Here is a 27,008-nt window from a genome sequence, read left to right on the forward strand (position 1 = left end):
TGCCTAAAAATAAAATTGCATCAGATCAAAATGAAAGGAATTACTCTAGTTTCAAAGCAACCAACATTCCTTTTGAAAATCCTGAAATGATTCTATAGAAAATCTGGAAGATATCTGGATGTTAGAACACAACACCCCCAGATTTTAATCCTTCTCACCCTGCTTGCTTTCAGATTTTGAAAGAGATCTGTCCTTTAATTACTCAAAATCAATGCTCTTTGATCTCTCAGACTGCTAAAATCGTCTCTCCCTCAAGACGGCTTACTCTCTCTTAAATGGTACTGGCTGCCTTAGGGGAAAGAATCGATTGCCAAATACAAAGGAAGACGATTGTCTTAAAAAGGAAATTGATGCCAGTCAAGGGAGGAGTTCCCCACCTTAAGTGCAGAGATAATAGTGTCTTTTGTTTGATGTGAAAATGATTCATTTTGCCATCCTTATATAGGCTGTTGGGTTCGTGAAGTCTCATGTAGAGACTAACTAAGCCTTCTTTAACCAATCAAAATATTTTGTTAAATCATTTTCTACCCATATGTAGGCCAACAAGTCTAGAGAACATCATAATTATGTCTGTACAATCCTTAATCAATTCTCCTTCTTCCCATCCCTATCGGATCCATCTCTTGGTGTAAATTGGGTGTGGGTAAGGATTTTGTGCAAGCTGGGCAGAATTTATGAACCGCTGAGGATTATGGAATCCTGTATTTCGTCTACTTCAACTCACTCCAACTCCTTGCTGCATTCTATTGCATTCTTCACTCCAGAATTGATCCCCATCAAAGTTCTTCTACTGTTTCCTTTGATTCTTTCACACCTAGGCATCGAAGGTTAGTTTTGGTAACATCCCCAAGGCCTTGGGAGATGGCAGAATCCGCCATCTCTCAAAGGATTACCTTAATTTTGTACCAACTCCTATCATCTTCATTGTTTTCTTTCTTCTCACATGCTTGGAAGGCCAAAGACAATTCTTTTAGTGTTAATGACCCAAAGCAGATATTAATATGAGGACAGGATTGCCCCCATTAGCTGGCAGAAATCTGGGGTCGTAGAGGATTTTGCTTCATTCACTTCATCTGCACTCCTCAAAAATATCACCGCTCCCTCTCAACTCATTCAAACACTTGGGTGCCAGCAATCATGCATACTATCATGGCAGGAATTCAAGGAGACTGAGGATTCATGTGGGCTGGGCGGAAATCAGATGTTGAGGAGGACAAAATTCTCATGGAAGGGCGGAATCCACCCTCCATAGAGGAAGTTCATTTGCAAAACTTCAGACCCCTTTCTACTTATCTTGGTTTTTCATGATTCCTTTCATACTTGTGTTTGTCCTTCATTTATTGGGCTCAATATTGAGGGCAGAAATCTGATATGTAAAGACTTCCTCTCTTCATCGGATTCTTATCAACTCTTACTACTCACCTATCAGATATGATTTCTCTTTCAACCATTCCAACTTGCCTTAAGCCTTTAAGAGATGTCAAATCTTCAATTTGTAGGGAGGAAAAATCACCACCAAGAGGTTAAATCCTAGGCATAGGATGGGTTCCACCCCTGCCTGAGGATTTCAATCAGCCTATTCACTTCAAAATTTCCATTCTTACCTAGTTTGAAGGCAGCCTAGACCTGAATTTGTCTCCAAGGGGCTTCGATGATCACCTCAGTGCAAATTAAGCAACTGGTGAAGTCTGATTTCCATAGCACAGTAAGACTTTGTCTTCTAAACTTAACAAAATTTCCTCTCTAGCTGACCCTATCAAACTCTTGCAAGGGCCTGGAAACTTGAAATTGTTGCTATGTAAGACACTAGACACTTCCTAAGAACAACTAAGACCCCTGCTGAAATAAGAAGAGAGGGTCCCCATTTGAAATGGAGTGATAGTGTAAAAACGTCACAACAATACCCTATGCAGCAGCACCAATGAATGATTAAAGCTTCGTGGAATATGGAAGTTTACTTTATCCAACATTTCTTCCAGGGACATTGTGCTCTGTTGCAACCTGGTGGAGGAAACTAGATTTTGGGTAAGATAAACTTCTAAAATCGTGACAAAATAAAATAAGCAGTATCATTCAACTGAGAACATTCACGATGAAAGTCCTGAACCTCCAGTCAAGTTCCAATCCCTTTTACATTTTCTGTAAACTTATCCTCGGTGTTTACAACTGTGAAAGTAAAAGGAAAAGGTTGATGATTAAAAATATGATAGGGAATAAGCAAAGTGAAATGCATGTAAAAGCAATGAAATTGACATGTACTTCATTCTTATCTCTTAACTCTCCCTCCATGTATACAGTTAGGAAGAAGAAACCAAAGCTATATCAGTTTGTGGATTCGATTGTGTAGAGGTTTTTCTTGTCAACATTTCAGATCAGACTACATGATCCATCATTGGGATGCAAGAGAGCAAAAGGAACAAAAGATGGATCATGTATTGGAATTTGAAACATTGATGACAAAAACTCTACACAATCTAATTCAGAAACTGATATAACATTGGTATGGATTGCGGCAATCTAGTAGATCTGAAGAAGAAACGATATAAAAAGGTGGTGCACAACATTTACAGAAGGTTCACTGTGGACTTTTCCATGGAAATCTGGAAAAGAACTAACCAGTGTAGACGCCCCAATTTTTTTAAGTTCATAGTCCAGAGCCAAAAAGACTGAAAATATTACCAGTTTCATAGTTGACTGTTAAAACTTTAAGGAATACACAACACGAGTTGTAATAGTTATACCAAAAGCAGAGGAATGCCATTAGAAATGATTTAAAACACAAATATCTAAAATTAATTAATAACACAAAATCATTGCAATATAGAGAAGCAAGACAGGAAAACAAACTACATAGAAATGGTAATCTGCAATATGCCTCTAAATAAATAACTCCACAGCCGGAAAACATTACAATATCAACCACTACAGTAACAGATCATCCATTAACCACGAGAATGTAAATGAGCAATACCATTTAACCCTGGCAGTAATCTTAAAAGGTGAAGGCCGAGAAGCAGTACCCAGCCCCTCCGTACTGAGCTTATAAAGCCCATAAAACTACAACTACACATCATTCGAAATACTCGTTGCAGATTGACCAACCATAGTAAAACCTTCCATCCAATTTCGTGCTCTCCACACCCTGTCAACAATCACCCTCCTCAGGCAAGAGCCTACACATCGGTAAATTGTGAGCCTCTCTGGGTTCGAATCTACTCACTATTAACACATAATAATAATTAATCTTAACAATAATAACAAATAAACAATCAAGACTTCGGCTATAAAAAAATATAATTAAAAAAATAAACCAACAAAACAATCACCCTCCTGGCCCAAATGGCTCTCATCATGCACCCTCCCAGCTCCAAATTCATCCCTCAAACCCTCACATGCTACGACTTCACTTCCCGTTCCGAGGGTTCCATCCAAGCCCTCACTCTCCAGGGCTTAAACCTCCAACCCTTGCCTTTCAGGATTTATCCTTTTCACCCAGGTTTTGAAGATCTAAACCCTTTCTTTTCGGGGTGTTAGCTTCCTTTTCTAGGGTTTGAACTTCCAGAGACTTAATTCTCTCGCCCTCTTTTCGAGCTTGAACTGTTGAATCCTCGTGTATTGGGGTTCCATTTTGCAAAACTTTGCTTTCTAGGGTTTAATTTCTTACAGCTTTACCATGTTCTTCTAGCGTTTCACGCACAGCTCTTCCATGTACTCGCTCCTATTCTACATATTAAGACTGGCAACATTTGAGTGTCCCCCGCAGCTTCCTCCGGGACACGGGTCATCGCAAATTGTTGCCCCTGAAAAAAATAACAATGGTGCTCAATTGCGCAAGCATAGAGGCTAAGATCAGACCAAGGGACGCGTACTTTGGGAGGCCCCAGTTCATTCTGTCTTCTTATCTCCTCCATTTTTTAATGTTTCAAATTGTAATCGCGCCAATCAGAATTCATTTTAGCTGGCAATAATTATTCTCCTGTGCCCTATGCATTCTTCTACATTCTGCAAAAATCTTGGATAATGCAATGTATTCTAAAACATTGGGCGTTAATGTTGGTCAGTCCAGTGATTAGTATAAGAATCCACGAAGTTTCTCCATTCTCCTGTGTTTTCTACCTAAGTTCACGCCCTGTTTGCAAGCTTCCATTCTGATAACGGTAACCTTTAAAAAATGTTAATTGACAGCTTTGATAACGGTAACATTGATAAAAGCTTCGAGCACAGTTTTTCCATGAATTCGCTCCACCTCTGGCATCATTTGATCCGCTTCTACAGCTTCCGCCGCGAGAATTGCGGGAGGCCCACCAAGTCCTCTCCTACAGCTTTCTTCTGTCTTCTTATCTCCTCCGGTGTTGAGGATTTCAGATTCTAATTGCACCGAATTTTAGCGCGAGATTTTGAAATAGCTGGCAGTACTCTTTCATGCCCTCTGTACATTCTACATTTTTGCTTTAAAGTTAAATCTTTCAATTATGTCTGAAACATTTCACCAAGTTTCTCAACCCTCCTCTGTGTTTTGTCATATGGTCACAGCCTGTTCGCAAGCTTTCTTCTTGGTTGTGCAGTTGCGCTCAAGAAGCTCTGTTTCGTTTTCCTAGGTTTTTTTTCTTTTTGTAACGGAGTTTTCTCCACATTCCAACCGTCAGCGGTGGCGCTTGTCCACGTGGTGACTTTTATGCGTCACAACAAGGACTATGTTTATCTTCTTTTTGTGAGTCTCCTATTTTTTATCCTTTTATTTTCAAAAGGTAGAATTAGGTGGTGGCCTTCACTCGCTGCTAGCTAGCATGCTTTGTGTCTTGTTAGGTCGTCTTACAGGTCTGAACCCTCCATCAATTTAAAAGGTCTGTCATTATGGTAGAATTAAATAATAATAAGAGTTACTTTGACTAGTATTAACAAATATTGCATTTATTTTATATTGGAATTTATCTAATGTTGGATTTGTTAGTTTCAATATAGGTTTTGTTGGGTAAAAATGGAAATGGAAATGGAAATGGAAATTTCAATTCCACCTCCGAAGGTGAAATTAACAAATCCTCATTTCTAACCAAAATGATATTCGAAACTCCTATTCTAATTTTGGTTTGACACATCTAAAATGAGAATTTCTAATTTTGAATTTGTTCCTACCAATGTTAGTTCAATTCCAACGAACAAATGGACATGAAATTTGACAAATTCTAGTATTTGATAATTTAAGAAGTCTTAAATGATTTATGGATTATGTATGGAACTCTTCGATTTACCTCGAATCTATAGTAAGACAATGCATTTTATGCATTTGGTCCCATGATTCTAGAATTGGAATACTCATTTGTAATCCTCAGCTATTGTATATGTTGTAGAAAATAAAACATGTGTCTTTATGTCACTTGCTATTGAGTTAAACGTTGAAAGGGATGTTATTGTGCACTCTTCCTTTCTTTTTAGAACTTTTCAACCACCCTTGCCACCCCATTTGGAATTGGGTGATGGCCCTTCCTTTCTTGTTAAAACTTTTCAACCACACCTATTGCCCCATTTGGAATTAGGTGTTGGTCATTCCTTTCATTTTCTTGTAGTGCCCTTTCCTCGTGTGGAAGGTGAGGAATGGAAGAAATTATGTCATTTTTATTTGACTTGATGTGGAAATTATCTCCTACTTATCAAGAGATGATGTCATTTTTATTCAATATTTATCATGCATATCCCTATGTTTCTGCCACTAATGCACTACATTTTTTTTGTTTTAAATGATGCTTTTTATTACTTATTTTTAGTCACTTCATAGTATTGGAATAGAGTTGTTAATACATTACAAGTAAGATCAAAATTTCCTTAGTTCTACCATCCTTTTGGGCTTCAAATGGCACTTGTTACTAATTAATGTGTTTATCTTTACCACGTATTTGGTCATTGGAAATCATGCTTTATGACATTGTTCTTTCATAGGCTTTGATTTGGTATTGTTAACAAATCTTTACACAATGTTGCCCAAATCCATTAGAATGAAAATGACAGAAAATTTATAAAATTATTATAGTAGAACCCAAATATTATAAAATTTCATTTATCCCCAATTCTCATTTAAGTGGGATTGGAATTGAAATTGACTTTCCAATTACACCTTTTTAGATGGAAGATTACTCCAAGGTTTGGAGGTAAATGAGAATTAACAAATCACTATTTCATATTATGCTTTCAAAACAAACTTAGAATATGTCAATTTTGGAATTTGACAATTATAATTTGAAGAAAATTCCACTAAGCAAACAATCCCTTCAAGCTTAGAATAGTATTCTATCATTTCTTTTTGGATCTATGTATAGTAACAAGGCATGTAATTGTGCAACAAATGAAGCATACATTTTTATATATATATAATAATTGAACTTGCAATCTTTGAATAGTATTCTAGTCATTTATTTTTGGATCTATATATAACAACAAGACATCTATTTATGCAACAATCAAAGCTTACATATTATATCATCTATGATAATTGAACTTGCAAACTCTCTTTCAAGGGTACAAGTTCTTCACCACCAAACCAATTTAGAGAAGTATTATCATTTGATAATGTGAACATTTAAAAAGAAGTTTTCATAAAGATATCAAAACTATTCAATACTTTGAAACAAAGGCTAAGATTTAAACCTAGAAAATGGCTAGTTTTAGCAACCATCTCATGTGTATGACATTAATATCATCTTGATTTACTACAAATCCAATTTGGCTAGCTGTTTCTTATTCATTTTCACTCTTTATCATCTCCAAGTATATGAAGATGTGTCATAGGCTTTCAATTGTTGAAGTCGAAGTTGAGGATATACTTGTTATTGATTGGGATTCACAATTGTGAGTTGGTCTAATTTATTTGTGTGTTCCTTAATTTGCTTACAAAAGCATAGATGTTTTCTTTTCAATGTGTTTGAATATGATTTATGGTGTTTAAGAATGATGTTTTCCATTATTCTAATATTAGAACTATAAAAATTTAAGTATATTAGGACAAACTATTCCTTTGTCTATAAAACACTCTAGTTCCTAAAAATGGTTGAAACATTAAAGGGTGCCAATTGAAAGCTAGATGAGGATATCTTGCACATTTAATATGTTCCTTATAAAAGAGTAGTAGGGATTCTCTCGAGCAACCTAGTTGATAAAAATGTAGGTGCAGATGTCATCCATGGGTTCACCTTGTATGAATATGGACATAAGAACCACAAGTCTAATTCCCTTTCCCATAACATTTTGATGGTATAATTAAGTAAAATGATGGTCCCAAATGTTTCTTTAGTATAGACCTAATCACAGTCTTTACAAAGTCTATGATCTTGATTGGAGTGTCATCTATAAGCTAGGATGGAAAGAGGTATATCTATGATCTTTTTTATCTAAATCCAAATGCCTAGTTATTAATTAACACTTAAGAAATGAGAAGAGAGAATTACATAACGAGGAGGGGATAAGAAGTGACATGGTTGCTTGCCTTTAGGCAAAAAGTTGAGTAAAAAAGTAATAAGACTCACTAATCAAATAGAGGAGTCATAGATTCATTTGGCTAAAGCTTCACTATCCTTATAAAGTTAAATATTATGAGAAGGTGTTGGTAAGGTAGGAGGATGTGATGTTGGAAATATTAGAGGAGTAACTAAGAGGGGAGGGGTGAATCAATTACCACAAAATAAATCCCAAATCCCTTAGATGTCAGTGCAAAATAAATTTTAAAAACTGAACTCTGTTGATGCTCGGCAAACACACAAAAAAATGTTGTAACTCGGTAAACACTGAAATAGCTTTCCAAATACTTAACATGAAAACCTTAAGATGTTATATGTGATTACCATTACTTTAATTTAGTTGCAAACACATAAAAGAAATAGCATGAACACATTTGACACCAAGATTTAACGTGGAAACCCAATTTGGGAAAAACCACCAATTGCAACTAGTTATTTATTTTCACTCTTTTGAAGTAAGCCCTATTAGGAGCCAACCCTGTTAAAAGTTACAAAACACACTGTTAGTGTGACCTTGTTAGAGGATTTAATCACCCTGTTAGGAGTGGCCTTGTTAGAGGTCTTTAGACAATTCAATAGAAATGTCACCTTGTTAGAGGATTCACAAATAGTTTTTAAGCCAACTTTGTTAAGAGATTTAGATCACTGCTACAATGATTGGAAAGTAACAATGACATGACCTGATTTGGATACAACAGAATTGTTGATTACAGATCTCAATTCTGGCTTGTATACTTGATCCTTCTTGATCGAATATATCTTGTCAGCTTCTTAAGGATATTCTACTTATCCTTCTAATTCACTTCCTCTTAGCATCATTAAATCTTCAATTATCTTCCATGCATTCACACTTTCTAAAACTCAACTTGACCTATATTTATATCTTTCATATAGAAAAGTCGGCTAGAATACAACTTAGAATAAGTAATATTCATCTCCTCAGTCGGCTAGAGCCAACACACAAATCAGTTGAACTTAATATGCCAAAATAAGAAAATCCTTTGTTAGCCAACCCTACTTGGTAGACACTAACTCAAAAATAATTTTCCCTTGTTAACCAAGTGAACTCGATCAACATTGTATACTTTGCAAAGTTCGTTTAGTAATCGAGTGAGCTTGGTTAACACTAGTTCTATCCAACTTTTCCTTCATTAACTGAGTGAGCTCGGTTAACACTCAACTTCTACAAACTTTTCTTTTGGCGCCTGAGTGAACTTGGTAGATGCTTTCTTCTGAACTAGGCAAACTCTGAAATGCTCGGTAAACACAAAAAAACTTTCTTCAATGCCCGAGTGAGCTTGGCATACACTAACTGGTAATGATATGACATTTTGTGTAACATCAAAGACAATGCACAATTAATCAATTGTTTCAACATGTCGCACAAAGAATAATTATCATGGGGAACATGTTATTCCTTAGGATCTTTATTCTCTTGGTGTGACAAAAACTTAGCTTGATTTTTGTGAGTAGAATATAAGGAGAATTATCTAATATTCTTGGAGATAAATTATCCAAGAAATGTCTAATATCTAGATTATGATTAAGGTTATGATATGCATCAATGGAATTAGAAATTTGAGAGTGTGTATAATAGGAGGTCGAGGAATAGGAGATTTAGTTATTTCTATCACAGAATCTCTAGAATGTTGGCATTGAGAATGACTAGTGAGCAATTGAGAAGTAGGTTTAGGAGGATTAACATTATTGTTAGATTCATTCACAAAGGCATTTATGCTTTTTTTTATTAAGTAAAACAGGTTTTAACAGGTGCCTGAAACCCATTAGTTTACAAAAGAAATAGACATTAAGTCCTAAACCAAAACAAACAACAAAGAAACAACGAGCCAAAGAAGGACAGGAGAGCCATACAAAAAGGGATAGCCTCAAAAACAGTAGGCGAGCAACAAGTTTTGAAAGGACCCGAAACCTTATACAATACCAACCATCAAGATTTACATTTTGGTCCCATCTTTTAAGAATGTAAAGACATATCAAACAAAGGTTTGGAACACTTGACTTTTTTTCTTTTTGTTGATGTCCATCCATCCTCCACGTTCCCAATAGCCTTCAGCCAATCAAGGCATTTAGCCCCACAACCAACCCCCAACTATTACAAGCTAGAGTTGTCATTGCACCAAAAGATCAACCTATTAATGCCTGATACAACCACTAGACTTATACAACATAGGAGGTAGTTAAGCCATGTCACGAATCCTGAAGGGCAAGGCTAGTGGTTAGTCCAACAATTTGCCTCTTACCATTACCCGAGGAGATTTGAACCTATGACCAAGCTCTACCACTTGTTACAAGCTAGAGTTGTTGTTGCACCAAAAGATTGACCTGTCAATGCCTGATACAACCACTAGACTTATACAACACAGGAAACGATTAAGCCATGTCACGAATCTCAAAGGGGAAGGCTGGTGGTTAGTCCAACACCAACAGCCTCACTGTAGGAGATAAAATAGCTGAAATAGCACCAACACCCGTGTTCTGGACAACAACAAAAGAAGGGACAACAACACCATTATGAACCAAAGCCGCTAGAGGGACAACATTTGAATCAATAGTTTCAATAGCAGATGAAGGGATAGTTGTAACATTCTTGGTCACTGCCATAGGGACAACATTTGAATCATCAGAGACATAAACAAAATCCTCCACCAAAGAATGATCATTCTGAGAAGAGCTATCCAACTTATCCACAACTGTGGATACTTTCTGAACTGTGTAGTGATCATCCAAAACCCCCAACCACCAAGAAGGTGATTTCTTCGATCTAACCTTATCAAAGGAGCATCGCACATCGATATGGCCAGTCTTATGGCATTTTTAGCGTCTAAAGAGAATGCCCTCATAATCAAGAAGTTGAATCCAAGAACCATTTGGAGAGGCCAACTTAATCATTTTAGGGAGCCCCTTGGAGACATCAATCTCCACAATAATGTGAGCATATGTCATTCTATATACATTGGAAGAAATTGAATCAACTAACAAGAAGTCCCCAAGGGCCTCCCCCACATCCTCTAGGACTAAATCCAACTAAAAGTGAAGAGGAAGATTTGGCAACCTTACCCAAAGAGGAATCTTATCAAAGGATTTAGATGTCAAGTCAAAATCCTTATACCAAGGTTTGGCCATCAAGGGGAACCTCTCCTCCCAAGAGAAACCACGACATAGGATGGAATTTCTATCTTTAGCATTTGCAAATTTCACAATAAAAAAGCCCCTTGCCACAGGGTAAATCTGAACTAAATCTAAAATGATAGGTTCCCAATATTTGGAAATCCAAGCATGCAAATCTGACAGAGAGGCCAAAATCCCCTAAAACAAAAAATAACAACTGAAGAAGAGTAATCCTCCACATATGTGGAAATCTCATCAACAATTTTTTGATCTAAATGAAGTACAAGTGGGATACTTACAGAGACAGGCATAGCCGAATGGAGCCTCGACTTCACAACAAGACCCACAATACTTGCATCAAAGGCAGCAACATCAGCATAAGAGATAGTAGATCTCCCCACTTCAACCCGAGACTGAGCAGTAGGGGAACAGTGAGCCTCAACAGTAGGAGCCACAAGAGAAATAGTCATGCCAACCCTAACTGTAGCAGAGTGATGAAGAGAATCCATCGCCACAGCCAAAGAGTGAATATCATCCCCATTATTTGCTAGAGAAAAATGGGCGAGAGACATCGAAGATTGAAACTCGGCAAGAGTAGTGCAGGCAAGAGCGGAAGTTGAAGCAAGAGCAAGATACTTTTTTTAAAAAATATGTCTCTTACAAAGGCCTTTATGTTATTTATACTAGACTTATGCATCTCTTTAAGATTTGAAAACAAAACCACTTAATATATTGATAAAGATCTTGGAATGTCCTTTATAAGGGAGGAACATATTTGTTTTTATAATCTCATAATGCCATAGGTGATATTTGCATGAAGGAATAAAAATATCATCAAGTTTAAGAAAGCATGATTCACTTCATGATATTGAGAAAGAGAGGTAAGAAAGAATGTAATAATATTAGTTATAGCATGTGCCAATCCAACCTAGAAACTTTCATGATGAACACAAACAATATCAAGGTTTTGAGAAAAGAGTGACAACAAGGTGGTATATTCCTATAATCAAAATGTATACCAAAGAGATATAGAGAGAGAAATTGTACAATGAAGAAAAAATATAATTGAAAATATCTAAATGCAAATATTGTAAATGCTTACAAAATAGATCTATCAAATCAAACTTTTACAAGTAAATTGTTAACTTCATATATCAAGTATCAGAGTAAGCTTTTTGTGTAAACCAAACTCCAACAATAAGTAGTAAACATGAAAATAGCATGCAGCACAATAAGCATTTACACAATTTGACACAAGTATTTAATGTGGAACGCTTGTTAAGGGGAAAACCACTCGGGACCAACAACCCATAAATTTCACTCTTTTGAAGTAAGCTCTATTAGGAGCCAATCTTGTAAAAGGTTATATACACATTGTCAAATGTGAACTTGTTAGAGGATTTCCACCAAATATCATCGAGACCTTATCACTCCTAAAATATCTATGGAGGGGCCTTATCTAAAGGAATTACAAAATATTCAATTGAATGCTACAATACAAATGGATTTACAAATTAGACTTGTTAAGTCTACTCAATTAAGATATTTTTTTGCTACACTGATTAAAAAGTAACACTGAAATGATCTATTAAGATTAGCAACTCACTTTGCTTGATCAAATCTCTTTTTCACTCAATCTCTTTCCTTTGTTCATCCTCTTTCTCCTTTCTACTCCCTTCTTGTTGATCGACTCACATACACATCAACATAGTACTTTTTTTGTTTGATCTTCACACTGCATTTCTGCTCGGTTATCTCTTAGCTATCAACTTTCTTTTTCAACTTGATTAGAAACAATGAACATCTTGCCCATCCCTTAAATAGAAAAATAATTTCCTCTTTTCTAGATTCCTCCATGTTTTGTCAACTAAACATAATTGTTTGATCTTCATCCATCTTGGTTTTATTGAACCTAGACACTAAGGTATCATGTTTTTACCTTGAACTTTGTACTCCAATTCAATTCATTAAATCTCCTTTATCAGATCATCTTTGGATTTGTCTAGTCTTAGATCATATGCTTTCATAAATTTAATAGCCTTAAAGATTAAAATGTTGGAAAGATAATCATCAAGAACAATAATAATCTAGTTATAATTATGTTCTTATTAATAAAAATATAGTTCTATTGTTAAATAATCATAATATCTAGATAAATGTTCCATTAAATATTTATAGAAATACTAATATAATACATATATGAATAGATATTGTAAAATAAAATATGAAAAAATTGATTGTTTCAGATGTATAGTTATTTTCCTCTTCGAAAACCAAATCAATTAACTTCTTCAATTGATTCAAGCACTTCAAATATAAATTTCAAAGTTTCTTTTCTCAAATCAAAGAGTCTTGATATCTTTCACACATTCATTTTTTACCAAATATCTTAACCTCAAAACAAAGACTTGATATACACTTGAACACAACACAATCTCCCAATTGCAGCCCATATGATGTATAGTTGACAAATGTTTCCCACCCATGTCGAAACCTCAAATTATTGTGCAAATCCAATAATTTTACACTCATTCCCACCTGGGCATTGCAACAAATATGTTCTTCCCACAAATGTAACCCCCAAAGCTATCAGCTATACACTTGCACCCTACCCATATGCAAATGCCAGTATACAGTTGTTCATGTAAGGTTCTAGTTTGCTAGTTGTTGTTTGAGTGAGAAACCTAACTCTCTAGAAACAATACAATCCTATATCATTGTGTTATATCTTTCTAAAGTGAGGTTATTCTATATGTTGTGTCTTTGAATAGCTTAACCCTAAATCAATCAATTAGTCATGCTATACTTGTTAGGTTTTCATTGGACCAGGCTAATGTGGATATATATGGCTATTGATGTATATTTTGGATTAGCCAATAGTCACCTACTTCAAAAAGGTTAATGTTTGCTAGGGGATATTCAAAAATGATACCTTAATGGTTGCACATGCAATTATCTTACCATGCAGGTAGTAATAACCGTAGCAAATTGTTGCATTAGAAGCGTTCACTAGTAATCACGTATAGCATGGGAATGATCAATGCCAAGTGTTGTTAAGGATTGTATAGACTTGTCGCTTGTGGCCTATAAGTGATTGCACTTGAAACCCACTAACCTAGGTTGGTCTACTACTTGCAAATATCATTGGGATTGAGGATAGACCCATGGTGTAGTATGGAATAAATTGAATATTGTTTAGTTGTTTGATGGTATATTTGACTCTATCGGGTTGAGGACATACCCCTAGTGTACTATGGGATACATCAAGTCCTCTTCCAAATCATTTTTTGGAAGAAAAGACCAAGAAAATAAATGTGACCTATGGTGTAGTGTGCAATACACTAACATTCCATCTCTTTAAGATGCACGTTGGATGGGGAATGGTTAATCACTGTACATGAGTTGGTCATCATTTTATTCATGATACTTGTATGAGCCAATAACTATTGTCTTTGTGATTTATGTATGAATCAGTCACTACGATAATTGTATTGATTTTATGACCAAGTCACTTTTGTTCTTGTAATTCATTAATTCAAACTAGTCACTATTATCTTATTTATCTATGATAGAGCTACTCATTCTGTACATGATGTATGGTAAACTTATCAATCTTGTGTACATGAGATTCGTATGAGCTAATCCATTATGTATATGTGATGTATGCTCAAGATAATCATGTGTGTGATTTGTGAGATGACACATGTGTATATATAAGTTGGTACAACTAATGACTGGTGATGATAGGTATGGAACCAACACCTTATAGAAACAATTATCTTTTATTGAGACATGACTAAGTTAATACAGTGCACTTAATTATTAGTCATCATTTAAAGAGAGATCAAAGATCTCATTAAGATGAGAGAGTAAATTCTCTCTTAGGTGTTATTATTGTGGAGTTTGATCAGTCTCCAAGTGGGAGATTGTTGTAATGTGGAGCCTCGTCAAACTCCAAGGTTTATTCAGTGTGGTTTCCCCCAGATTATTTCTACTGGGGTTTGGAGGCAACACCCCCAAAGCCAAAAATGGCCCTACTATTGTAAAGGGTGTCGGCTAATATTTTTCTATTGGACAAGTGATTCTAGCCCTAATTTTGTAAGCAGAAAAATCTTGTATAAAATGGTTTAGGATTAGGGATTTCATAATGTATGGTGATATTGTAGCTTCTTGCGGTGCTATTGAACTATAAGGGATTGCAGATTGTAATAACTGGATAATAATAATATTGGACTTGTTGTTGGTGGATGTAGCCCAAGGATTGGGTGAAACAAGTTAAATCCTTGTGTCTTGTGCACTCTTTTGTGAGACTTAATATTTTTTGATATTAATTATATTTGCATGTTATTTTTATTTATGTTTGTGGTTGATCCTAACATTAGAGAATAATACAAAGCCTCTGATTGCACTCAAGAGGATATGTAAGTAGGGTCATCAAGAGTGAATCCTCAAGGCTTAGGTCAAGGTCTAAGGGATGACCCTAATTATTGAAGCTTAGTACTATCAAGTGTAACCATATATTGCACGATTGATTCATTGACACTATAGACAAATGAGTTTTTAATTGACCACTTCTAAATTACATGGAAGTCACTTGGTCAATTAAGTTATTTGTCAATGTTTAGTGGAAATAAAATTAGTGTCCAAGGGGTGGATTTTACATAGGTGTTAGAGTAATCAAGTTCAAGCATTGGCTCTTGAAGCTCACTTGACACTAGGAAAAGTAGGTTTTGTTGCATTATATATCCACAATCACTAATTAGTTTCATGATATTTACAAAGATGAATTTAATCTCTTAATGGACTTTGATGTTGTGAGAATAGTTGGCTAGTCGTAACTATGCCAACCTAAGGTGGATGCAAAAAGTAATTTTGAGATACAACTTATTAATGAAAATTTAGGGTGACATAGAAAAACTTAACATTATTAATGATTGTTATGTCATTGATAAACTTTGGATTTGATTTTATCCCTTATCGTGAGGAATATTACATTGCATATTTGAGATTATTGGGAATTCCTCTAATTCTATAGACCTATTTTAAGAAAAAAAAAAAAAAACAACTTGAGTTTTGAAAACAAAGGATTGGATTAAGCAAAAATGCCAATTGAATAGAAAACTAAACAATATACATCTTTTCAAAATTATAATATTTTTACAAATTTTTCCATTTGGAGAAAATACACACTTGAGATGCATGGATAAGGTATTCAAAAGTAATAAAAATGACTAGTAACACAAAAAATTAAAGAGTTTAACAAATATAACTTTCTAATAAGCCGAGACAAATTATTCCCAATGGGTGGGGGGGAGGGATGGGATATCACATCATTGCATACAATCATATAGTTTTGACCATCTCATCATCAAAAAGATCAATAAATTGAAAGGACAATTCAATTTAATGTAACATGAAGCAGAAAGTGTGTAATTGGAAAAGAAGAAATGATTTAAATATTAGAATTAATGCTAGGCATAGGCACAACATCAAGGTATTTAAGTTACTTATATTTATACCATGATAGAAAGGAATAGTAAGTTTACTTTGAGCTAAGTTAGTATGGTGTCTTGATCTCAATAGAGGTTTTTAAGACGTCATTAGGCATAGATGGTAAAAGCTTTGGTTGCACTCAAGCCAACTACATTTGCTTGAAAAAAATTAGAATGAGAATGATAACCAATGTGGGGTGTAATGTCGAGTGCATCTACTTAAGAGTTTCCAAAATAGTTTCACAGAAATCCATTTAATTTGGAGATCGTTAAAGTCCCTACGATGACATCTCTTGAGGCATCAAATTCATTTCCTTGTTTGTAACTCCAAATTTTGCACATGAATCTACTAGAGGGAGGAAGGCATACAAACTATTAACTAGCCACTTCACTATAGGATAGAGGATGAATGCAATCATCTCTTGACCAATACCAACCTTATACAAAGTTACGTTATGGAGGTATTTATTAGCAAGATTGGGTTGTTTGACCATGGCCTCTCCTGGACAATCAAATAAAGCCCCAACTCCTAAGGAGGTTGTGGTCTAAGTAGATGTTTAAAATATATAAAAGGGTTTGCAAGGATTATTAAGTAGTAACCAAAGGAAGTGTCGGTGCATTCACCTTTTTAAGAAATTTGAAGTGCATGTGGTGAAATTTTCCTAAGGCATACAAGAATACCCCTAGAAGATTTATCTAAAAGGCCCACTTTTGAAAGGTCAACTTTGACGGTGAAAAAATTGATCCTTGATGATCATCATGCAAAATGGTTTTGGTCATGTGATCACCTTCTATCACAAATTTCCATGTTTAGTTTGGACAAGTTTTTGAAGCGCTTGATTTGAGGGGACAACACAGTTCTACACTTTGCACAATTTTAGAATATTTCCATGTGGCTCACTTTGGAGGCCTTCATTCCAAACACAGTGTATCTATATATTAACAACTATCCAAGACTTTCAGCTTTTTGTCCATTCCTTACTATTGTCCAGCCATGGGTGGGCGCTAATTTGAAACACCACCTGCAGTTGAATAAATTAATTGGTGTACGAATACTCAAATATTCATGTCTATGATATACATACAGAAATGTGCATATTAAAATAATTAAGTCGATAAGCTTTTCACTATGGGGAGGGGTACTATTTAAAGTGGAGACATGAGCAGAGTGGGTGGTGTTATGTATGGGTATTGAGGAGACAAATGTTAATGCTAATACCTGAGCAAAGGTTAACTGCATCATTTGAAGCAATCTATTTGTTGTCATCTACTGGTTCAATGAGAAATCAAGGTGACACTAGGAATGCTCCCCTCTTTTCTCTCCAAAATTATGAAGAAATTATGTAAAATACTTCACTCCTTTGTATAAGAACAATGTCTATCAAATGTAAATTTAATGATCTAGACATTGTTTGATATTAAGATTTTGAATTTGTTGTAAAATATTATGAATTTAGCCTCTGGATTTGAGCCATAAGATGATTGTGTTATGGGGAACCTTTGAAAGGGTTAGTGGTAAAAATAATTGATCCTTATTAACTTTATCATGTTTATCTTAGATGCTCTATAGCCTCTTTTGCATGTTATTTGATTTAGCAATATATTGTTGTCACTAAAATATCATGCATGAAAACCTTGATTTCTATATCTTCATCTTTTTATTTTGTGTGGTTATTCATGTAGATAAGATAAGATAAGATAAGATAATTTTATTAATGTCCAACAAAAAACCACAACGTGGGTCTATGGGACTGGAAGCTTACATCAAGAAGAAAGTAGACAAATGGAGCACCAAACGATGTCCAAAAAAGAACAAGTACAACAAAAGAAGAAGAAAGAAAGAAACATCACAGAAAAGATTAGGTAACTGTCCTCACAGGGAAAAAGTCCAATAGCGACTGATATGTGTGGCTACCAAAGGCCCTGTGATGAAGCTGAGTGCTACGAGAGGAGTGTCATTGGTGAAGAGACCCCCTGCGAGGTCTCACAAATCTAGAATAGCCCATGTTAGGAAAACTGTATGGTCGCTTCACACGAGTTGAAGCTAAGGGCGAGAAAAAGGTCGTAACAAGTTGTGCTTGGGTTTGACTCCTGGGAAATGATAGCTGTAAAGTATGGTCACGAAGTTGTAAGGACTCGCAGAGATAGAGCGCAATGCAATGTTGATCTGTGTACCTGAAAAAATCCAAGAGGGATCTGCAATCTCTAAACAGACAATAAAATCTCCCTCTAATCTCGTAGTATATGGGGCATCTGAAAAGGAAATGGATCTCAGATTCTACCTCTATTAAGGTACAAAGTCTACACACCCAATCCTCTAGCAATATGGTCATTGACCTGGATCTGGAGTCTGTGCGAGCCCACCCTGAAGGAGCCAAGGGAGATATGCAAGGTGTATGTCTAGTATATATGTAAGTACTCAAGGCATACAATAATCCCATCCCGAATATCTAAGAAGCGCTCAACGTAGAAAGCCATTCTCGAACATAGTCCCCTTGGAGGATCCACCCAAGTCCATATGATATACTGCCTATAAATGTCAAGTCTGACATGCCCGTTCAACTCCTGTCAGGAGGGGAGTAGGTGAGCAAGAGCATCCAATGAGAACTGGTAGGGAGGGAGACCATCAATGTCTATCCCAACTGAACTCAACGGGATAGTAGCTTGAGCACACCAACAGTGGGCTCTAGTAGCTAGATTGGAGTATGCAATAGCAACTGAGGAGCAGTAAGCTAAGTAAGGGTATCTGCGTTGGCCTTCAGCCGAGTCTACAAAGCCATGAAGATGGTGGAGAAACCAGATCAGGTCAAAAATGGTTGCAAGCATAAATGGGTGAGCTCCAAACTCAGCCAAAATAATACTATCGAGGGTAGATCTATGACATCTGATAGTCCAACGGAGGAGCAGAGTCTTGATACGCTCGATCATAGCCCAATCCGAGCCTAAAAAGGGAAGGACCCCAAACCACCAAAGCATAGAGCACTATGGGTCTTACTAAGGAATCTAGGAGGGATAGCTTAAACAATGTGTCCTAAAAGTGGTGTCTAAAGCACTGTCTCTCAAGCATGGCAAGGGAACCCAACCCTTTACTGATCCAAGGCTAAATGGTTGGTCTCAAGTTGAAATGAGATCCAGAAAACTTAACCCCAAGGTATGTGTAAGATGATGTAATCTCAACTTCCCGACCTTGGAAGTGAAAATGGAGATGTGAGGTCTTCAAACCATTGAAGACCATAACACGAGTCTTCTCAAGGATCCTGAATAGCTATCTCATGTCACAAAAAGATGCAAGTCTATCCAAAAGCCTCTAAAGACCCTCAGGAGAAGAGGCACGATGAACCACATCATCAACAAAGAGAGGGATGGAGATCAATACCTAGTGTAGATGACAACCATCACCTAAAAGCGAGGAGTCACTGAGAAAAGCCTCAAGCTCATCAATGTAGATCCCGAACAAGGTGGGCAAGAGGGGGAAGCCTTGCTTTACCCCAATGGTGCTTTGGATAGGGTCGAAGAGGCCCTCTGTTGTCTTGAGTCTGCCAATCACTGTCTCATATAACCTAATGATAGTCGTCAGTAAGATCTCAAAAATACCAATATCTCTTAGTCTTTGAAAAAGGGCCACTCTAGGGATGGGATCAAAAGCCTTACAAAAATCCACAAAACAACAGTAGACTTTCTTCGAGTGGTATCGAGCCTCCTTGATAATAGCCCGTAGTGTAAAGATATGATCCATGGTATGGTAGTCTATCATAAATCCTACTTGATCCTTAGCCCTACAATTCCTCCTGTCAAGCTCACTGGATAAGATAGTATTCAATGTTGTAGCATAAAGTTTGGCAAATGTATGCCCAACCATGATGGTCCTATAATTTTCAAGATCGGAGGCCAACCCAAACCTATGGATCAGGTGAATAACGTGTCCCGACCATGAGTCCGAAAAAACAAACCAAGCCACTCTATTAAAGAGTGCTCAGAGATAAGGGCCCAGGATGGTGGTACCGAGCTTGAAGAGCTCAGCCTGAAAACCCTCCTCATCAGTTGCCTTGTTGCATCTCATAAGTCTGATGGCCTCATAAATGTTGGAGGTGGAGAATAAGTGACAATGGGGTAGTGGACTGGGAAGGGGAGCAAGCTGACCTGGGATGTCATACAACATGGAGACATGGGAGGCAAGGAGGTGAAGGTCGGGGGTGGACTGGGGTTGGCTACGCTGGGGGAACATGATGCACCAAAACAGCTTGGGATACTAAATAAGTGTGTCACAAAGGGATTTGCCCTATGAAGCAATAAATAATTGTTTCTTATGGCGAAGAAAGCATTTGTAAGAGAGTCGTAAATTGGTGAAAGCGGGAGAATGAGTATCAAAAGCCAAGCGCAAGGAACGGTGGAAAGTTTTACAAGCATCATCAAACCACTAGTTCATGGGACAAGTATTTCGTTGAACAGATTTGGGAGTGTTGGGAATGGAGCGGTGGGGGATAGAGAGGAGAGTCGACTCCCAAATCGCAGTAGCTAGTGAGTGAAACATGGTGGACACCTAATTGTGATCCATGAAGCTAGCAGGGTAGAGGAATCTTCTCAAATGGAAAATGAAGAGGCCTTGATTACTATCCTCAAAACAGAAACGGGTATGGGGGTGGATCTGAGCAGGGTGACTAGAGGTGGGTGGTAGAGGGTGGAAAGAAACACGAACTGAAAGGCTAAGGAGGGCATGATCAGCCAAGGGAAGATGGGAGATAGTAAAGTTTTGGATGGAGGGGAGGAAAGAAGCAACAATGAGGATATAACCAACCACGCTCGCACCCCCACTATGAGGCCAACACATAAAAAGCTCAAAACCCAGAAAGCAAGAGAGGCCATTCAGAATCACCAGGTCGAAGGACTCACAAAGCTGAAGAAGGTGGCAACCATAGCAAGTTAGAGGTTCACTATGATCCTCGGACAAATGTTGAAGCCCCATACTAGTAGGATCCCTCTCAATAGTACAAATCAAGTCGAACCCACAATCATACTAGGGGGTCTAGAGATCTTTAGTCTGTGCATTAAATTCTCCTAAGATGATCATGTCACACATAGCCCCAAACTTGGAGATGCTCTCGAACAGGTTTGTAAAAGGGTTCCTATCCTCAACACTATGAATGGCGTAAGGTAAGGAAGTCGACAAAAAGTAGAGAAAATAGGAAAAACTACACAGCAATTTCCATCAAATTTAAATTTAATGACCATACTATTGTACAAGATTTTAAATTAAATATAATAATAAGTTAATTGTTAAATAAAACAATAATAAATTAATTGTTAGTTTTGAGAAGTTATTCATGTAGTTATATTACATATGGAAGATAATGGCTCATATAGAGTCCACATATCTCAGTGTAAGTGCATAATATGACATTCCAATTAAGTAAATAGAACCTTAATCGAATTGCTCTATTGACTTAATTGGAATGCCATATTATGCACTTACATTGAGATATGTGGACTCTATATGAGCCATTATCTTCCATATGTAATATAACTACATGAATAACTTCTCAAAACTAACAATTAATTTATTATTGTTTTATTTAACAATTAACTTATTATTATATTTAATTTAATTACTTCCATGGGTGAATCCTCACTCTTAAAGCTGCAAACTACAAATAATGGAAGGAAAAGTGAAAGTAACACATTTAATAATTTAATAACAAGAGTTTCTTGTATACTTAAGTGTATGAAAGAAAGAATGCATTTTTAATAAAATATATTAATTACTTGTGATCTTGTAGATGTGATTTTTTTAATTTGTGAATCTCTACTTTAAGATAATTCAATAGATTAATTTTCTAGTTGTTTTAAATTTGTTGATGTAGAGTATTTACAATATATTGTTATTTCTTTAGTTTTTATTTATGTTTAGAAAAATGATCAAATTTAGCCATATATTGGTTTGTCCACATGCTTATGATCTTTTTCTATTATATAATAGTAATCTTTCTATTGATTGTTTAACAAGTTTCAAATTGACATAAGAATTAACAAATTAATATGAATTGTGATGTAAAGTTGAGTGTAGCCTTAATTATGATATCAACGTTTATTTTGTTGAGTGTTAAGATTTTGAATTTCATGTTTATACTAATTTTAATTTAGATTACAAATGAATTATTGATTTGACAACGTACTTTCAATTTCTCTACATGTATCCTACACAAGTTTAATGAAAGATGTTATTTCAATCTCTCTCACACACATGTAGGATATATAGGATATGCCTTCTCTAATATCAACAATATACGTTTTTTGAGCATATGTAGATACTTGACAATCAAAACATAGTATTGTAGTTCATTTGGTTACAATTCAATGCCAATATATGATCACAAACTATATTTATTGTAGCTTGTATACGAAGATAAGTGAACCAAGATAGGGGGTTTTCATTGGTCAATTAATCTACTAGGACTGAGAATCCACAATTATAAGGAGAAGAGGAAAAAAGTAAAAAGAGGGAAAAATAAATTGAAAAAGAACATGAAGAAAAAGAAGCACACGGAGAAGAGGAAAAGGATAAAGAAGGAGGAAAGGGTGAAGAGTGGACAAAGAGCAAAAAAATAAGAAGCAAGAGAAGAAGAAGATGAATAAAAAAGAAGTTAAAAAATGAGCAAAGAGCAAAGAGGAGGAGGAGGGAAAGGAGAAGGAGAAAACAACAAGAAAGAAAGGAGAAAAAGAAGTAGTAGTAGTAGAAATAGGAATTCAATCGGTGAGCACAGTTTATTTCTTGGAATTGTTGTGAATGGTACAGAGACAGAATTAGAGATCATGGAGCTCAATTATACAGGCTCTCTCATCATAAATTCCACCTCTCTAAAAGCCATGTCTTGTCATAAGACTGATGATGCCTCTGTGATATTAGAGTTGTGTGCAAATGGGCCCTTCACTATTGCCGCCACCAACAAATTTGTGGTCATTAGTTGCAGATCAAAAGGTTCTTTCAAAGTTCCTGGTGGGGGAGTGAATTGCACAATCACTACATGTGATAATCAGCATGATCCAAAATAATGCAACAACTATGGGCATTGTGAATCTGGAATTCTGGGAAATCACAGGGTTATTAGTTTCACAGAAGGGGTAATCAGGTATGCGGCTTTCCCTGCATGTGGATTTTCCACTATTCTTGATCCAGCTACATGGTACTTACCTCCAAACTCTAATGGCGCCATTGACCGCGGTGTTTATGGCCTCCACCTCGACTGGGCCATCGGCCAAGGGAACTGCTTGACAGCGAATGGAACAAGCAATTACTCTTGCGCCAGGGCTGCTCAATGTTTAAATGCAACAAGGCCCGGCCACTTATGCCAGTGTCTTCCAGGCTATGTAAGCGATTGGTTACTCCAACAGCACCGGTTGCACAAGTATGATTTCAACAATTTGTCCAATTTGACAGTGTTGTGGTAGGCGTTTCAGTGGGTTGAGATATTTCTTTGAAATATTTTCTTTGTGCAATTCAAATTTGGAAGTACAAACTAAAATAAATTTAATTATTTTGTGTATTCAAGCCAATAGAATAAATAAGTAAGAAATAACAAAAACCTGATTGTTGGGAATTCAAAAATCTCAGATGATTAAGAAGTGGCAGGGAAAAGAATCTTAGTGAGCTAAATTTTAGTCCTACCCTACTCAAATTTGAAAACTTTAAAACAGGGATTACTATTATTCAAAGAAAGATTCTGATTGTTTGTTTTAGTCTTACTATGATTCAAAGAAAACTTCTAGTTAATCCTAAAAATTATTTTTTTATTGTTACATGAGAACCCCACTCCATTATAGAGCCAGCTCCCATAAGACTGCAACCTTACTGGCAGCATATTTTTCTCTTTTACTATCACTACCCTCCAGATTCACATCACTCTTTGACAATGATAATGGATGTACAGATGTGGATGAATGCAGCCGACAATTGGATCAGTGCGTTGAACCATCACAAGGGGTTGTATGTCACAATTTACCTGATTCTTACACTTGTTCATGTGCAAAGGATTTTATCGGAGATGGCTTTCAAAATGGGACACAATGTCAGTCACCAGACTCAAATAAATCCACCATTCCTGCAATAATAGGTAAACTTCTAGTTCTGGATTAAACAACACATTCTAGATTTCAACTCATTTAGATGGCTCGGCTTAAATCACACTAAACAGTTTGTCTTATTGGAAAACAGAATGAGATGAGATATCTGAACAAGTCAAAACTTAGAATGTGCTTTTTCAACCATGCATTATGTCTCCTATTTTTAATTGTCCTTTTTATGATAAAAAATATAGACATTTGGGAATTTATTTTATTGCCAACTATAACTTTGTTTCAACTTCTGGTCTGGTGAAATATACAGGATCCATCTCTTCAGTTTTTGTTATCTGTGTAGTAGCATCTATTTTGGTTTGGTGGCTAAAGAAACGCCACTTGAAACTTGTGGAGGCCAAGTATTATCAGCAGTTGCAGAAATATATTACTTCTAAAGGAGGTAGAGAAAGCCTAAGAATGTTTTCTGCCAATGAGTTTGAAAGAGCTTGTAATAATTATTCCAACAAAATGGTGTTGGGAAGTGGTGGCTTCGGAACTGTGTTCAAAGGCATTCTATTGGATGGTAGTCTTGTGGCCATAAAAAAGTCCAAGCAAGCTTTAAATCTAGAAGATGACCATGAGTTTCTTAATGAAGTTGCTATTCTATCACAAATAAATCACAGAAACATAGTAAAATTATTAGGATGCTGCATACAAACTAAATTCCCACTGTTGGCATCTGAATTTGTTCCAAATGGAACACTGTTTGAACATTTACAATTCAGAGAGGAGACTTTGCCCTGGGCATCACGTCTACAGATTGCAATCAAGACAGGTGAGGCTTTAGCATATCTACATTCTGGAGCATCTCAACCCATTTTCCACCGCAATGTAAAGTCATCTAATATTCTTCTGGGTAAGACATGTTCTCCCAAAGTTGCAGACTTTGTAATTTCTCGTCTCATCTCTGCTTCCAATAACACACATCACACAACTAATATAATGGGCACAAAAAGTTACTTCGATCCTGAGTACTTCCAAACATATCACTCACTGAAAAAAGTGATGTATTCAGTTTTGGTGTTGTCCTGATTGAGCTTTTGACAGGTTTGAAACCCCTGAGTACAGAAAGAATCAGTGACGAGTGGAATTTATCTACTCTTTTTCTTGCCAGACTCTATGATGACCGCCTCGGAGAAATCTTAGATAGCAAAGTATTGCAGGATGAAAACAGAAAACAGATGGAAGATGTGGCAAGACTAGCAAAAGTATGCCTTCATTTGGTGGTTAAGGAACTTGTCTGGATAAGAGGTGGCACAAGAAAGACAAAGTTCCAAGACAGTGACGACACAATATTTCAGAAGACAAATATCCCAAATAAAGCATCATATGTCAAGCAAATTCAGGAGTTTACGATTTTCCATCCACGGCGGAGAGTACATCAGAGGATCCATTGATTCCATTCACAGCACTGATTCAGATGTCGAGCCTACTCTGAGCCATTGGGAAAAGTAAATTATTTCTAGCCTATTTTAACAATTTGCAGTATACCTGATATAATTTAGGACTCCAGTCTGTGAGAGTCCAAATACCAGTGTTCAAGCATAGGGACACATATCTTTGAAGCTGAACCAAAATAAATGCATTGCAAATACTAACCATTCAATTACCCAGCAAACCACATTCTTGGGGATGAAGATTGTATATTATAGGGATTGTAATGACAATGTACAAAACGGATGAAAAGGAAATTTTAAATTTTTTTTGGATACAAAAATAAATTAAAAATGAAATATATCTGATGAGAATAGTGTGGATGATGAACACAAGGCTCACTTCAAGCAGCAAGACTCTGCAAACGAACTTACAACTTTGGCTACCGCAGAACTTACAACTTTGGCTACCGCAGAAAATACTAAGATGGCAAAATGTTCCATGATATGCTTGCTAATAAGACATTTAAATTATAGACTTTTCCAGTATACTGTTTGTATTAATATTGGTGGATCTGATTCCACCTACCTATCCATTTTCCACTAACCCTCCCCTTTACAGCTTACATCCTGCCTATCAGTTTTCCACTCACTCTTCCGTTTATAGCTCACCTCCTAACTATACTATTGATATTCTTATTACCCAAATGATACATCACACCTCCAAGCCTCTTTAGGTACCACTACCAGACCTACTGTCACCACATTAAACAATTTACAGCACCACGTCACATAAGCTAAATGCACTTCTCACTACCTCTCCTATTTCAAGCAACTATCCCAAGCTCTCACTTAGTTCTTCCCTCTTGGCTCTCACATCCATGCTCACACACATTATAGTTGTCCTCAACTTTCATTGGCTACCACTTCTTCCACCCTAAATGCATTTCCCACTAAATAGATGAATGGCACAAACAGATGGATGGAAATTTCAATAGAGACAATAGCAGTGGACATAGAGATGCTAGACATAAACCATTCACTTGTGATGTTGTGAAACATACACTACTCGTGAGTTTCATGGTCCCTAAGTTTTCTTGTGTCATGTAAAACATGGCCTTAAAATTGATGTAAGTTGACATGTTTCTAGATGTGTGAACTTTCATTGAGGATATCTTATTAACAAAGTTGTTTTCATGATGTGTTCCTGAAACAATTCAAAGTGAACATGAGTCATTACTGAGTAATAGTTGTCAATCTATAGCATGCTCAAATATTAAAAGAGCACATTAGTAATTACGTTATTTAAATTTCACTATCTATCTAGGAGCTTCTTGAACCTTAATTAAATATTTTTCTCCTTTCATGGAATTATGTATACATGTAAAAACAAATTAAGT

At 36.2% G+C, this 27,008-nt stretch overlaps 1 long non-coding RNA gene and 1 pseudogene across 4 annotated transcripts in view; one reads left to right on the forward strand and one right to left on the reverse strand.

Moving 5' to 3' along the window:
* The window catches only part of LOC149546429 (uncharacterized), a 43,420-nt gene that overhangs the window by 6,487 nt on the left and 9,925 nt on the right, over window positions 1–27,008 (reverse strand). The window contains exon 1 of one of the 4 annotated variants that reach the window (XR_016353718.1): window positions 2,972–4,980. The exons of 2 other annotated variants lie outside the window; for them this stretch is intronic. This is a non-coding gene — a long non-coding RNA (uncharacterized LOC149546429). Of the gene's footprint in view, window positions 1–44; window positions 4,981–27,008 lie in introns of those variants that run through there. One more of the 4 variants, XR_016353716.1, reaches the window with a different exon arrangement.
* On the forward strand, window positions 22,772–25,894 carry LOC149546430 (wall-associated receptor kinase 3-like; annotated as a pseudogene).

The sequence above is a fragment of the Cupressus sempervirens genome, chromosome 7 (assembly GCF_028749045.1).
Source record: "Cupressus sempervirens isolate cs-2001-9-10 chromosome 7, ASM2874904v1, whole genome shotgun sequence".
Lineage (NCBI taxonomy): Eukaryota > Viridiplantae > Streptophyta > Pinopsida > Cupressales > Cupressaceae > Cupressus > Cupressus sempervirens.